The 14,270-nt window shown below is 59.7% G+C and overlaps 1 protein-coding gene and 1 long non-coding RNA gene across 2 annotated transcripts in view; both read right to left on the bottom strand.

Moving 5' to 3' along the window:
• The window catches only part of SLC12A7 (solute carrier family 12 member 7), a 96,830-nt gene extending 87,073 nt beyond the window's left edge, over window positions 1-9,757 (bottom strand). Inside the window, exon 1 of the mRNA XM_061393933.1 lies at window positions 9,753-9,757. The gene's annotated coding sequence lies outside the window, so the exon portion shown is untranslated. The remainder of the gene's footprint in view (window positions 1-9,752) is intronic.
• Window positions 1,046-9,225, bottom strand: LOC133233801 (uncharacterized). The gene is made up of 2 exons (XR_009731872.1): window positions 8,120-9,225; window positions 1,046-7,949 (listed from the first exon to the last, which is right to left on the bottom strand). It is a non-coding gene; the product is annotated as an uncharacterized LOC133233801 (long non-coding RNA).
• Window positions 9,758-14,270: the final 4,513 nt, after the last annotated feature.

The raw sequence follows: 14,270 nt of genomic DNA, 5'->3' as shown, positions 1-14,270 counted from the left end.
ACACAAGATGGGGCGTCTGAGCCAGGAAAGGCCTCCCCAGGAGCCGGACTGGTCAGCACCTCGAGCTCGGATTTCCAGACCCCCAAAAACGTCTGCTGTTTCAGCCTCCAGGCTTCAGGTTTGCCACAGTGGCTGAGCAGGCCCAGCAGGCCCACCCCTGGGGCCCTTGGCGGGTCAGGAGCTGAGATCCACCAGCTGTCCAATGGTTCCGAAGCCCCAGCAGCCAAGGAGGCCCGGGCAGCCCTTCAGCCCCACTGGCGTCCCTGCAGGGAGCTCCCCCCAGCTGCAGGGCTGGGGTCAGCTAGGAGCAGAGCAAAACATGGATCCCCACCACCCCCACCATGGGCCCAGGAGATGGGCAGCCTCCAGGCCGGCGCTGACGGGCAGCATGCCAGCCCCCAGATGGTGCCCTGGGCCGACGAGGGGCCTTCAGCCTGCAGGCCTGCTTTCTCTCAGGTCAGCCATTTCTGGGGTCTGGACTCATTCCAGGGAACCCATCCCTTATCCTTAGCTGTGAAGTGAGTTTCAGGGTCAGAAACACCCCACGGAGAATCTTCTGAATAAACATTCAGGCGGACGGGGTGGGTGAGTGAGAAACCCTCTGGGTGGGGAAGGCAGGTGGATGCCCCAGCCAGCACCTGCCCAGCAAGGACGCGTTTCCCTATGTCCCCAACTGCAGGGGGGACCCTGCTGGTTCTTGGGCACTGAACGGTGCACCCAGCCCTGGCTGTAGCCAGCAGGGCCCCAGAGAGGGGAGGCCAAGCCTCCAGCCTGCCGGGTCTCCTCTCTGCCTCCTCTGCCCTGAGCTCCCCAGGAAGGGTGGGGAAGAGGCGGTTCACCCACAGAGAGGAGTACGTCATCCACCTTTGCGCCGGGGTCCAGGTCCCTCTGGGGAGCATAAACAGGCAAACATCCTCTGGCACTCTGCGATCCGCACAGGTCCATCCGCAAAGCACCTCCCAGGCCACCTGGTCGCCAAGCCCCTGGTCACCCTCCCTCCAGGTTGACCATCAGCCAAACAGGTAGTGGTGCCCAGGCACTGGTGTGGATGGTCCTCTGGCCACTACTCCTTCATTTATTTTTTGGGCTCCAAAATCACTGCAGATGGTGACTGCAGCCATGAAATTAAAAGACGCTTGCTCCTTGGAAGGAAAGTTATTACCCACCTAGACAGCGTATTAAAAAGCAGAGACATTACTTTGTCAACAAAGGTCCGTCTAGTCAAGTCTATGGTTTTTCCAGTGGTCATGTATGGATGTGAAAGTTGGACCCTAGAGAAAGCTGAGCGACAAAGAATTGATGCTTTTGAACTGTGGTGTTGGAGAAGACTCTTGAGAGTCCCTTAGATCCAACCAGTCCATCCTAAAGGAAATCAGTCCTGGGTGTTCATTGGAAGGACTGATGCTGTAGCTGAAGCTCCAATACTTTGGCCACCTGATGCAAAGAACTGACTCAATGGAAAAGACCCTGATGCTGAGAAAGATTGAAGGCGGGAGAAGGGGACGACAGAGGATGAGATAGTTGGATGGCATCACTGACATGATGGACATGAGTTTGAGCAAGCTCCAGGAGTGGGTGAACGACAGGGAAGCCTGGTGTGCTGCAGTCTGTGGGGTCGCAAAGAATCTGACAGGACTGAGTCACTGAACTTAACTGATTGGCTGTGCTCTGATCGCCTTGTGCCCTGATTGGCCTCAAGAAGAAGCTTTGCGCATCGCCAGCCTTCCGGCTGAAACTCATCCGGGGTCCAAGCGCTCGCTGGCAGTCAGCCGCTTTCCGCTCGCAGTCAGCCGCTTTCGTCTGGTGGGGCCTGCTTCCTGCAGAAACACTTAGGAATGCATGTCGGGCCTTCGCCGCGTCTTCCTGGCCGCGGGGCCCGCCCTCCCGCTGAGAGGGTTTGTAGCCGGAGGCGGCGCTCCCCTCGGCTCTGGGTCGTCGTCGTCGTGGTCATCGTGCCGGAAACCCGGCTCATGGGGAGCTCGTCCCCCGGGGCCTGTCAGGCCTGCTCGCCCAAGGCCCTTCCTCCTTCCTTATCCAGAGCGGCTTGCCTTCCCGCCTCACCTGGACGCACGGCCTCCCCAGCCCCGCCTCTCCAGACTCGGAGAGCCGGCAGCATCCGCCTGGGCACAGGCTCCGTGGCCTGTGGCCGAGACCTGGCTCTGCCGGGTGTGCATTCAGGCCCTGAAGCCGCGAGACCCAGGGTTCCTTCGGGGTTCCAGGCAGCCTCACATCCCCGGGAGCCCCCAGGAATCGCCGGAGGCCCCAGCCCACTGGCCGTCCTGCTTCCACGCTGACCCCACCCGGCATCTTATCCCAGTGACCGTCTGAGGCGCGCCTTCCATGCCACCCACAGCCTGCGGTGGTCTCTCCCTTCACAGCCAGGAGCTCAGGCAGAGGCCTTGGCAGCTGGGGCTGCCCCGCGAGGCATCGTTGGGGGTCGTGCCTGGGCTGGGCGGGGCCGGAAGGTCCAAGAAGATCCCCCCTGCCTGTCACCTTGGTGTCCCCCACCTGGCCCCTTTCTCTCTCCAAGTGACCTCATCTCTCTCCGTGTGACCCCATCTCTCTCCGCATGGCCCCGTCTCTCTCTGCGAGAGCCGGTCTCTCGCCAGGCCTTGTCTTGCCTGAGCCGCGTTACCACGTGGTTACCCGGCTCCTCGCTGCTGAGCAGAGCAAGCTGCAGCCCAGTCTAGATCCGAGGGGTGACCACGGGCCTCAGCACTTGGTGGGACCTGGGCCGAGTGCACCAGGAGCGGAGGAGAGCAAACCCAGGACTCCCAACACCCACAGGGGTGACACGAGTGTGGCGAGTGTTACCAGTCAAACGTCCAGACCAGACACCGCCGTGGAGCATCTGCCTCTGGGTCCATCTCAGCGTTAAGTCCTCAGCCAGCAGGGGACGGGGACACAGAACCCTCTAGCCTTCCAGGCAGGAGGGGCAGCTGGCAGAGGCTGTCCGTCTCAGGACACCTGGGCTGCGGGCTGGGCCCCGGTGTATCTGGAGATGCGGGAGGCCCCCTCCTCCTGTGCCCAGAGCCCACATGCCCGCTCCGTCCAGATCTGGGTGCTGCCTGGGCCAGTCACCCACTGCCCATGATGCTCTGTGAAAACAGGTCCCAGCACGAGGCCCAGGAGAGAAACTTCTCTGGCTGCCCAGACACTGTACCCTCAGAGAAGCAGACTGGGCCCTCATCCCAGGGTGTGGCATGACTCCCGGGGACCATGGGGCCTGGCCCCTCACTCAGGCGCCCTCCTGTTGTGTGCAGGAGGGGCAGGGGCTGGGAGCAGGTTTGCCTCTCCCCTCCTGCAAGTGTCCTGGTGGAGGGCACTCAGGGGAGTTTGGCCAGATGAGCCCCCATAGCCCAGGCCCGTCATCACTTTCCAGACTCCGACCACCCACCCTGCATGACTGTCAGGGTCTCTGCCTCTCGTGGGAACAGACGCAGGTCCCCCATGGGCTGTGTGGAGCCTGGCACCCGCGCCCACAGCTACCATGAGTTGTGGGGTCTGATCACCCATAACTGACACCGATGTTTCTTGTAGCTTCTTAATAGCTCATTATCCATCTCCCAACACCTCCCGTTCTCCACTTCCCACAGTTCTATTAATACACAAAACTACGATACTTAGTATTTAGGAAAAATGTTATTTCTAAGAATGGCCGACTTCTCCCTGGACACCCCGAACCCAGAATCAGTCAGAGGCTGTCACACCAGCTCACAGTGATGCTGGGCCTGGGAGGATACTCAGCTGGGAAGTGACATCGTTCGTGTTCACGGCCCTCTCCTCCCCACCCTTAAGCCGTGCCCCTCCTCCACCAGGCACGGGGACCAGCCATGACTCTGCTTCCTCCTGGTCCCTGGGCCCTTGCCTGTCCCCGCCTCCACTGCCCGCTGGGGTCTGGCAACCTGAGCCTCCCACCCCCGTGCAGGGTGGGGAGGTGTGGGTACAGCTGCAGCTGCGCAGTTCAGGCTCGCAGCCCCAGCATCCCTGCACCCTTCATCCCTCCCTCCATCTCCTCCTCCATCTCCTCCTCCCTCGCCCCCTCCACCCTTCCTTCCTTCATCTGTTCCACTGTTTGTCCAGCAAACACAGCCTCAGCTCCCGCCACACCGGATGTTGCGGGAGCTCTCGGTTCTCTGCAGAACTGAGGAGCAGTCCATTGACTCCAGCATCAGGACCACCATGGAGCAGATAGTACACTCACCTCCTTCATGGGAAACTCCCCTCCAAAGCCCAGGGGCTGAGTGGGGTCCAGGGCCGATGGGGAGCCAGCCCACCTGCCTGGCCTCTGAGCAGAGCAGTGACAGAGTCCCGGGAACAGTGGGACAGAAGAGGGGGGAGCTGGACACTTGTCCCCAGAGGGAGGGAGAGATCACAGTAGGGGAGGAGGGAATGGAGGTGGGTCTCTGTGCCCACAGCAGGGTCAGCGGTGGCAGAGGCATCGGGACGCCCTCCACTGTACGGGAGGAGCGAGGGGAGAGGAGGGAGCCCTGGGCGGGTTCCCTGATCTAATGTCCGAAAAAGGGACCCCCCCACCTGCGGTGCCCGGGCCCTGGGTGAGTGCGCTGGCATCCAGGCAGCCACCATAGGCACCTCTGGGAGGGAGACTCCCCTGGAGGGTGCAGAGGTGGGGGACCTGCGCCCCCCCCACTGGACTGGGGTCTGGGGGGGGCGGCGCCAGGCCCCTTCCCCACCAGGACAGCGTGGCCCCCAGTGCATTGGGGTCTGGTGGGGCACCAGGCCCCCTCCCCCGCCAGGACAGCGTGACCCTTGAAGACCCTCCTGAGGACCCCACCAGGGCAGATGGCTGGAGCCAGGGTCTCCCTGAAGCCCCCTCCCCTCCCAGGAGGGGAGCCCAGGGCTCCCCACCCCCTCCCTCAGGTCACTGCTGGAACCTCTGGCGCCCCTCCTCAGGTACCCCCACCCTGCCCCCCTTGCCCTGCACACCAAGGGCTGGGGATGGGGGGACCGTCCTCGCAAGGGGGACCGGCTTGTCTTTCCAAACTTCAGAGAGGAGTAGGAGGCAGGGCGGGGCTCAGGCAGGCCCCAGAATGGTTCCTCCTGGACCGTTGTCCTGGACGGTCCCATTTGGCACCTTCGGGCTGGCAGAGGCCCTTCAGGCTGCGCACAACAGGAGAGACAGGGTGTGGGCCACAGCGACTATGGGTCTGTGGTGGGGCCGGGCCTCAACGTGGTCCAAGGTGACGCAGGGGATGGGCCGTGGGGGCTGCCTCCAGGCAGAGCCCCGGGGCCGCAGGGGGCAGAGGCTGCCGAGTCACAGAGGGGAGGGCGGGAGGAGGCGGGGTGGGGGTTTGGATTCTCTAATAAGCCTTAGACAGGGAGAGGGGAGCTGGCTCCTGACCCCGGGGTGAGGAGGGGCCTTACCTGCTCGGGGGAACTGAGGACGTGGGCAGGGGCTTTCCTGGGAGGCTGTCCCCTCCAAGCCCTGTGGACTTCAGGGTGGAGGGCCCACCTGCTCCCCAGCCACCTCTGACCCTGCCTTTCCCAAACCCCAGTCCTAGCGGCCCCTCCTTCTTCCTCCAACCTCTGACCTGTCCCCAGTCTGAAGACCTTGGTCAGGCGCCCCACCCTCCTGGACACTTTGCCAGCCTCTCACGTGTTCAGAGCTGACTCAGGCACGGCCTGCCCCACGACCTTGCCCTGTGAACGCTGGCTGCCACCCAAGGCCACACCCCGGGCCTGGGCCAGCGGACCCTGCAGCCCAGTGAACGCAGGGCAGGCTCCTCCCTCACACCCGGAGCCCTCCGGCCGCAGGGCCCCCCCGGCCTGGCCGAGTCCACCTCAACCCCTGGCCTCACCCCAGCCCTCACTGGTCCTGCAGCTCTAGCGCCTTCACCCCAGCGCACCTCCAAATCTCCTGCGTCCGCTTCGCTCCGGGGCAGGGCTGTGTCCCGGGGGTGCGCCCCTGATCTCAGGAGGGTCCCCAGAGCTTGGTCTCCTTCCCCTCGCCCACCTCAGGCTTTCGGTGGTGTCGCCGCGGCTGACGTCCAGCCGAGCCTCTGCTGACCACCCTGACGTCACCTCCTGCCCAAGGCTCTGGGGGGCGGAGCCTAGCTGCCTTGGGGCGGAGCCTACCTGCGTGGTCTGGGCGGCAGGAAGCTGATAACAGCGGTGGTGCTACGCACCACGTCCTTGCCCAGAGCCAACGCTCCTCTACAGGAGTTCCTACAGAATGTGCGAGTGAGCTACGAGAGAGGCCTGCTCAGGACGTCCTCCCCTGTCTTCCTCTCTTCATTCAGCTCTCTCTTACGGGCCACTCTTGACTTCTAATCCTGGACATCCCTGAGGTCTGCCTGTCCGCCCCACCAGGAGCCCCCAGACTGCCCAGTGATGGGTCGCTTCCCCCACGCAGCTGGAGCTGGCACTCAGAGGCGGGTCTCTGCAGCCCCTTCTGCGTCGTTCCCAGGGCCCCTCAGTGTGAGCAGCCAGCCCACCCTGGGTTGCCCCCCCCCAGCCCCACACCGTCCCCTCACCCGCTGCAGCCACACCCTCTCGGCCCCGGGAGCTCCGAGGGGCCCCCAGCCTGCCTGGCTCGGATGGCTCACCTCTGGGTGGTGAGCAGCCCCGCTGGCCTGAACCCAGCTCGCCTCTGCAGCCCAGCTCTCACCCCAACCGCCTTGGTCATCCTTGAACGTGGGGGCCCTGGGGGTCCTTGCCCGGCCCCTCACCCCCACCTACGGCGACCTGTCCTGAACGGCGCCTGCAAGGAGTAGGCGCTCCGGACAGGGCGCTGCAGGGCCACTGTGCTGAAGGTGGTCAGTGGCCACTCCGCGAGGTGTCCTAAGACTGGAGCCCCACAAATGTCTCCCTTTGTTCAGCTGTGCCTTCCCTCACAGAGGCTGCGGGAACCCAGCGGAGTCCACACCTGGGGAGCCGTCGGCGGGCCGCTCTGGCCCATGGTCCGCGCAGTTCACAGTAGGACTGTTTCTGGCCCTGGGGCCCAGGGAACTGCACGTTCATGCAGATACGGTTCTCAATGGTTGTTTGGGTGAACCTCGAATTTCATTCTCATGATACAAATGCTCCCTGCAAACTACACCCCCTCCCAAGCAACCGTGGTACACCTGAGGGGCAGCGGTGCCAGCTCCCCCTCACCCCCACCGCCTGGCAAACGTTAACATGGCCTCGGGTCAGATGCTCCCCAAAGGGCAGTTCCTGCCTACGTGCAGCTGCCCAGGCCGCCAGCAGCCGGGGTCCAGCCCAGACGCCCTGGGCCTGGGACCAGGCAGAAAGGCACAGCTGCTGAGCTCGGGGGACCCCCCCCCCATGGAAGACCCCACCCTCCCACCTGCTCTGTGTGGTCTCTGTCACCTAGGGTCTCCTCGATTGCTGAGTGAGGAGCCCTGCCCCTCCCCCACCCCAGGGGGACTCCGGGTCCCTGGGGAGGAGGGGGTGAGGAGGGTAGCCCCAGGGTCCCCTGAGTCCCTCCATGGGGCTGAGGAAGGGCGCTGAGTCAAGGAGAGCTGGGATGCAGGATGGGCTGACCTGGGGGCGGGGCTGCAGCGCCCGAAGGCTCTGGGCTGGTCTGGGGCGAGCTGGGGAGGGGGCTTGAAAGGCCAGGATTGGGGAAAAGGGACCCGAGCTGCAGGGGCCACAGGTGGGAAGGCGGAGTTCCTGGGCTGCCCTACCCACCCAGGCCCCTGCCCACCCCGCCCTGGGGCTTTTCCCCAGGGACACTGAGTTGGGGGTGGGGTGCAGGGCCTTTTGGAAAAGTACTGGCCTGGAGGCTGCTGAGAAGTCAGTTCCTCAGGTTAATGGTTAATCTGCAGCTGAAGCGTAAAAACAACTTAACCCAAGCAGGGCAGCTACTGAGAGTGGTGGTGGGGGCGGTGTTTGCGGGCCACACTCACCCCTCTCCCTGCTCATAAACTCACGCCTCACTGCGGGGTGGGGGTCCGTGGCCAGGCCGCCCCTCCACTCCTGAAGCCCTAGGGTCAAGCGGATGGATGTGAGGAGCCCCCCCCCCACTCCCACCCCGCCCCCACTCCCACCCCGCCCCCCCCCCGCCAGTATACACTCTGCCAGGAGCCCCAGGACCCCTGTGCCCAACATCTGCCCTGTTTCTCTGGGCCGCAGATGAAGGCTGCGACCTCCTCACCTGCGGATGGGGCTGCCACTGACCGGCCTGACCCCCTGGCCAGACCCTTGGAGGCTCCTGCAGCCCAGCCCCTAGGAGAGGCTGGTGGAGTCCTTGTCCCCGGTGGGGGGACAGGCAGGTGGGAAGCCTGGAGGGAGCCTGGGCAGCAGGGAAGAGGGACGCAGTGGGTGCAGCCACCAGCAGGAAGTGACTGCCTGCGTCAGCGCTAGAAGTTGCACCACTGCACCATCACCAGCAGGAGGAGAAAAGATCCTCTCCCGCCTGGCAACAGCCTAGCCAATGAGAAGCCCCAGCCTCCTCCAATGGGCTACTTGTGTTAAGGCCCCGCCCACCTCCCCATCTCCCTATAAAAACAGGGTCCTCTACCTGGCTCCCGACTTGCCCCCAGCTCACCTAGCTCACCTTCTCTTGCGGCCGGTGTGGCAACTCTGCTGCCTTGAGTAAACCTGTTTTACTGGTAAAAAATGACTATTTATTGTTTTAGTTTAGCATAATGAAAACCCTCCAACAGCAAAGAGACATGAAAAATGTTAATTCAGCCAGGACTCAGACACACAAATGGACCCTGCGAGATACCAACTCCTAATTCAGTTGGCAAAGGTTAAAATGATGCCTAGCACCTCAAGGGCAAGGGAAACCCACACTGCTGTGTGGAGGTCTTTCCAGAAAGCAATTTTCATACCCTTCAACCTGACACATCACTTCTAGAAAAATCTGTCCCAGGATTTCAAGATGGGGGAGGTGGTTTTGAACAAAGATGCTTACTGCAGCAAGATTAACAATAACTAAAAGCTGGAGCAACAGAACTGCCCAACAGTAGAAAAATGGGTTCTAAACCTTCTATTATGTCCCTACATGGGGGCTTCTGGGCAGTGTGAGTTTTGCAGTGTGGGAAAACAGTATGCTAACTGGAAAATACAAAATGGTGATCATTGTAAGTATGTGTGCTGTGTGCTTGGTCGTTCAGTCATGTCTGATTCTCTGCGACCCCGCGAACTGTAGCCCGCCAGGCTCCTGTGTAAATGGGGTTTCTCCAGGCAAGAATACTGGAGTGGTTGCCATTTCCTCCTCCAGGGGATCTCCCCAACCCAGGGATTGAACCCAGGTCTCCCAGATTGTGGGCAGATTCTTCACTGTCTGAGCCTGATTGTAAGTATAATATACTTACCATGTGTGTACACGCATGCACGTCAGAAGAAAAGGGCTAAGTTAGCTTTTGAAAACCGTCTATGGATGGTGAAATCATGAATGCTTTTTACCCATGTCTTGCAATTGTCCTGCATTTTCCAAATTACATTGCACATTTCCGCTACAGTAATCACAAGTTATAAAAATATAAATGTGCGCATATTACTGTAGGCCTGACAAGACTTGTTTAGAGCATTCAGCTAATGCCTCGTCTGCTTTTTCCAACCACAGAAAGTAGGTCGGAGGGCTCGGGATGAACCTGGCCCCCCGGAGACTTCCCACCCCACCCCACCCCCGCCACCACTGCTCCCCGCTGGGCTGTGAGGGCAGTTGTTACCACAACAAAGGCAGAATCGCACTGCATCCTCCCTGCTTATCTGGGGTTATTTCCTGAAAGACCCAGGTTGGTAACAATCAGTTCTCTAGATAAGCCGGCAGTAAACAAACAGGTGCAGCGGGAGTGGGGCTCCAGGGGACTCTGGCCTCTGGCCGGCGGGGCCGGGGAGAGCGCAGAGCCAGCATCCCGAGCTCCACTGGGCCCGGGGCGGGGCGGGGCCGGGGATGCGCCCGTGAGTCCCTCTCCGGGGAGCAGGGCTGGGGCGGGGCCCTTCCGGCGGGGGCGGGGGAGCGTGCCGGCTGTCACCAGTCACCAGACACAGGACAGTTCTCTGTCCCTCCCTCTCCTGCGGTGACCCGGCTCCATCTTCCGAAAGGAGACTAAGGCAGAGCAAACACGGACACAGAGGGAGAGGGTCTCAGGTGGGGGGTGGGGGGCGGGGCGGGGGGAGGCTGGCGCGAACCCAATGAGCTCTGCTGGGGGCTCAAGACTCCAGCCCGGGGCTGGGGTGAGGTGGGGGACGGCATGGAGAAGCATCAAAGGTCCCTGGGCCCTGAGGCCGCAACTCAGTAACTCGGGCCCTGTGACCAGCAGTTCCAGAGCACCCAGCCCCAGGAGGCAAAGGGGGCCGTCTCGAGAACACCAGCAGGCTGTGGGGCCCCACCCGCCTCTGATCCCGGAGGCCGGTGCAGCCTGGGTGGCGGGGGACAGGACTCACGCGTGCTCGGGTCTGTCCTGGCCCTGCTGTCCGGGCCCAGGGCCACCATCGCCACCGGCCCAGGGAGGCGGTGCCGCTTGGCTCATCTTCTGAGGGTTTGAAGTCTGGGGCAACCTCTTAACAGGAATCTGAGAAAAACATGAAGCTGGCTGCCAGCCCTACTGAGATAAAATCTGATAGAAAAAACAAAATTAATCAAGGATGGAATCCACTTACAAATGCTTCAATAAGCCATCTGGTCCTTTCAACTATATTTTTAAAAAGTCAAAGGCAAAGATAAAGCCTTTGACTATGTGGATCACAACAAACTGTGGAAAATTCTTAAACAGATGGGAATACCAGACCACCTTATCTGTCTCCTGAGAAACCTGTATGCAAGACAAGAAACAACAGTTAGAACCAGACATGGAACAGCTGGACTGGTTCAAAATTGGGAAAGGAGTACGTCGAGGTTGTATGTTGCCACCCTGCTTATTTAACTTATATGCAGAGTGCATCATGCAAAATGCCAGGCTGGATGAAGCACAAGCTGGAATCAAGATTGCTACAAGAAATACTAGCAACCTCAGATATGCAGATGATAGCACTCTAATGGAAGAAAGTGAAGAGGAACTAAAGAACTTATTGATGAAAGTGAGAGGACAGTGGAAAAGCTGGCTTAAAACTCAACATTCAGAAAATGAAGATCATGGCATCTGGTCCCATCATTTCATGGCAAATAGAAAGGGAAAAAGTAGAAGCAATAACAAATTTAATTTTCTTGGGCTCCAAAATTACTGCAGATGGTGACTGCAGCCATGAAATTAAAAGATGCTGCTCCTTGGAAGAGAAGCCATGGCAAACCTAGACAGTGTGTTAAAAAGCAGAGGCATCACTTTGCTGACAAAGGTCCGTCTAGTCAAAGCTATGGTTTTTCCAGTAGTCATGTATGGATGTGAGAGTTGGACCATAAAGAAAGCTGGGCACTGAAGAATTGATGCTTTTCAACTGTGGTGTTGGAGAAGACTCTTGAGAGTCCCTTGGGCAGCAAGGAGATCAAATCAGTTAATCCTAAAGGAAATCAACCCTGAATATTCACTGGAAGGTCTGATGCTGAAGCTCCCATACTTGGGCCACCTGATGCAAAGAGCCAACTCGTTAGAAAAGACCCTGCTGCTGGGAAGGCTTGAAGGCAGGAGAAGAAGGGGACAACAGAGGAGGAGAATTGTGTTGTTATGTGTATTAGCAATATACAATGAGAGGATAAACATTAAGAACAGTATCATTCATAAGAGTGTCCAAAAAAGTCAGACGCAAGAAGAAATGTGACGGAAGACTTCCACGTCCTACACACACACACACACACACACACACACACACTAAAACAGGACTTCCCTGGTGGCCCAGTGGTTAGGAGTCTGCACTTTCCCTGCTGGGGTGCAGTTTGAGCCCTGGTGAGGGAACTAGAGACCCTGTGAGCCACGAGGTATAGCTGAAAAATAAAAAAAATTTAAATCTATGAAACATTATTGAGAGGAAAAAGACCTACACTAATGGAGGGACGAGCTACACTCATGGTTTGAAAAACCCTATATTGTTACGATCCCATTTAAACCGCGCTGTAGGTTGAATGCACTTGAATCACAATTCCAGCAGCTTTTCTGTGGAGACTTACAAGCTTGCTCCACAGTGTATGTGTCCTTAAAGAACACGGTCGGGAGGTATGAGACCTGTGATAAAGCTTCAGAGATGAAGGCTGTGAGTCCTGGAGAAGACGGTGGACAAAAAACCGACGGACGCCTGTGGCAAAGCCGGCTCTGCAGGAGGCAGGACAGGGAGGCACTGTGAGCAACGGTGCCCGGCCACCCCCTCCCCCAGGAAGGACTCCTGGTCCACCGAAGGCTGCCTTAGGCAACACGGGACAGCTCTGCAAGGATTGTTGACTTAACTTGAACGCTCCCGGACTAAACATGAGACTGTCTTCACGAACCTGAGGGGGAAAAGGTCCTTTAAAGGCAGGCATGTGGGGCAGCACTGTAGGGAGGGCTTCTCATCCCCGGCACCCCGAGTGCGAGGGAAGAGGCTCGTGGGGCCCCGGGACCCAGAGAGCAGGGCTGCGTCCTGGAGGGCAGAGGGAGGGCCAGCATCCCAGATGGAAGGACACCCGAGTGGGCTTCATGGGAGGACAGCGGTGTCGCAGGTTAAAGCCCGCACGCGCTCTGGGCCAGCAGGGTCCCCGTGGCCACAGGGCACAAAGGCCAGTGGTGACTGTGTGTGTGGAGCATTCCCAGCCGGCTGGGAGGTAACTGGCTCGGTCCCCTGGAACGCGGTCCGGCAGCATCTTCTGCGGCTGGGCCCCGTGCCGCCCGGGAGGCGCCGTCCGCCTGCGGATACCTCCCTGAGGGCACCAGGAGGTGGACAGGGGCTTCGGGGCTGTCCTGCAGCGGGAAGACGGATGGGTGGACAGACCAGGCCCTTCCTGCTGGGAGACGGCTGGGCGATGGTGCGAAGGCCCAGGGGCCTCGCTGAGCCCGGAAGCAGACCCAGCTGTGCCGTCAGAACAGCAGGAGAATAGACAGACGGATGGTGCTGGGGAGGGGCAGGGCCTCTGGGAGTGGGGATGCTCTGTCTCTCTCTTTTTAAATAATGCATTTATTTATTACTGGCTGCTCTGGGTCTCCGTGGCTGGCCAAGGGCCTCGCTCTGGTGGTGGCACTTTCTCCTCGCGGGCGTCTCCTGCGGAGGAGCGTGGAGTCTGAGGTGTGGGGGCTTCGGTAGCTGCGGCTCCTGCTTGCTCCTCAGCGTGTGCGATCTTCCTGGACTGGGGGTTGGACCTGTGTCCCCGGCCAGGGGCCACCAGGGAAGCCCCACGTTCTCACTCTCCATCTGGGTGGTGGCTCCATGGATGTGCCCACTTTATGAAGAGTCACCAGCATTCCAGTCAATAACAAAAGATACGTGTTCACGTGCACACCACAGCGGCAGGTATAAGAGGACAGATCGCAAACGGCAGAGACGTGCCGCGTCAGGGGGCACTTCTGCAGCAGTGGGCACAGCAGACAGGGCGCGTGGGACGTTCCCTGTCAAACAGTGTTTGACAGGAACATTTCACAAAGCGTAAACAGTAAAACAAATCTAACTTTAAGCTTAAAAACGTTTAGTTTAATGAAAGGAACACTCTCAAGACATAGTGTTAAGTAAAAATCACGCACGTTTTCATGTCATGGGTGAGTCTGTGTCACTCACGCTTAGAAAACTGTGTAGAATAAGGAGAAAGCTCCTGGAGTGAAGTCTCTGACTTTCCTTATCGAGCACATGTTTGTTTTGTGATAAAAGTCGTTGGAGCGATCGTGAGTGAAGAGCCGGGAGAGGCGAGTGGATACAGGACAGAGGACGAGAGCCGGGAGCCAAAGGACTGAGCCCCGAGTCCTGATCCCAGGGGGCACCGCCAGGGGGGCGTGGGCCGGGGCCGGCACCTGCTTCAGGGGGTGGGCCAGCTCCGGGGGGAGCAGGAGGCGCCTCGGCTGGAGGGGGGTGAGGTGAGCGGGCCCAGAGGCCTTCGGCCCTCAAGTCTTGGGAGCTGGTGGAGGTTCCATGCCTGGAGCCTGGGGGGCCTGCACCCCGCCTCCTGCCAGCAGCTCTGACCCTGTCCCTGTGCCTGCGTTTCTGTCTCCCTCTCTGCCTCTGGGTCTCTCTCTGTCTCTCGCTCCATCTCTGTCTCTCTCTCTCTGTCTCTCTCTGTATCTCTGTCTCTCTGTCTCTGTCTCTGTGTCTCTGTCCCTCTCTCTCTCTCTGTCTCTGTGTCTCTCTCTGTCTCTGTCTCTGTCTGTCTCTCTCTCTGTCTCTGTCTCTCTCTGTATCTCTGTCTGTCTCTGTCTCTCTCTGTGTCTCTCTCTTTCTCTCTCCCCCTTGTCTCTCTGTCTCTGTCT

This window comes from Bos javanicus, chromosome 20 (genome assembly GCF_032452875.1).
Source record: "Bos javanicus breed banteng chromosome 20, ARS-OSU_banteng_1.0, whole genome shotgun sequence".
NCBI classification, from domain to species: domain Eukaryota; kingdom Metazoa; phylum Chordata; class Mammalia; order Artiodactyla; family Bovidae; genus Bos; species Bos javanicus.
The sequence above is the reverse complement of the archived record's forward strand: the minus strand, read 5'-3'. Positions and strand labels throughout refer to the sequence as shown.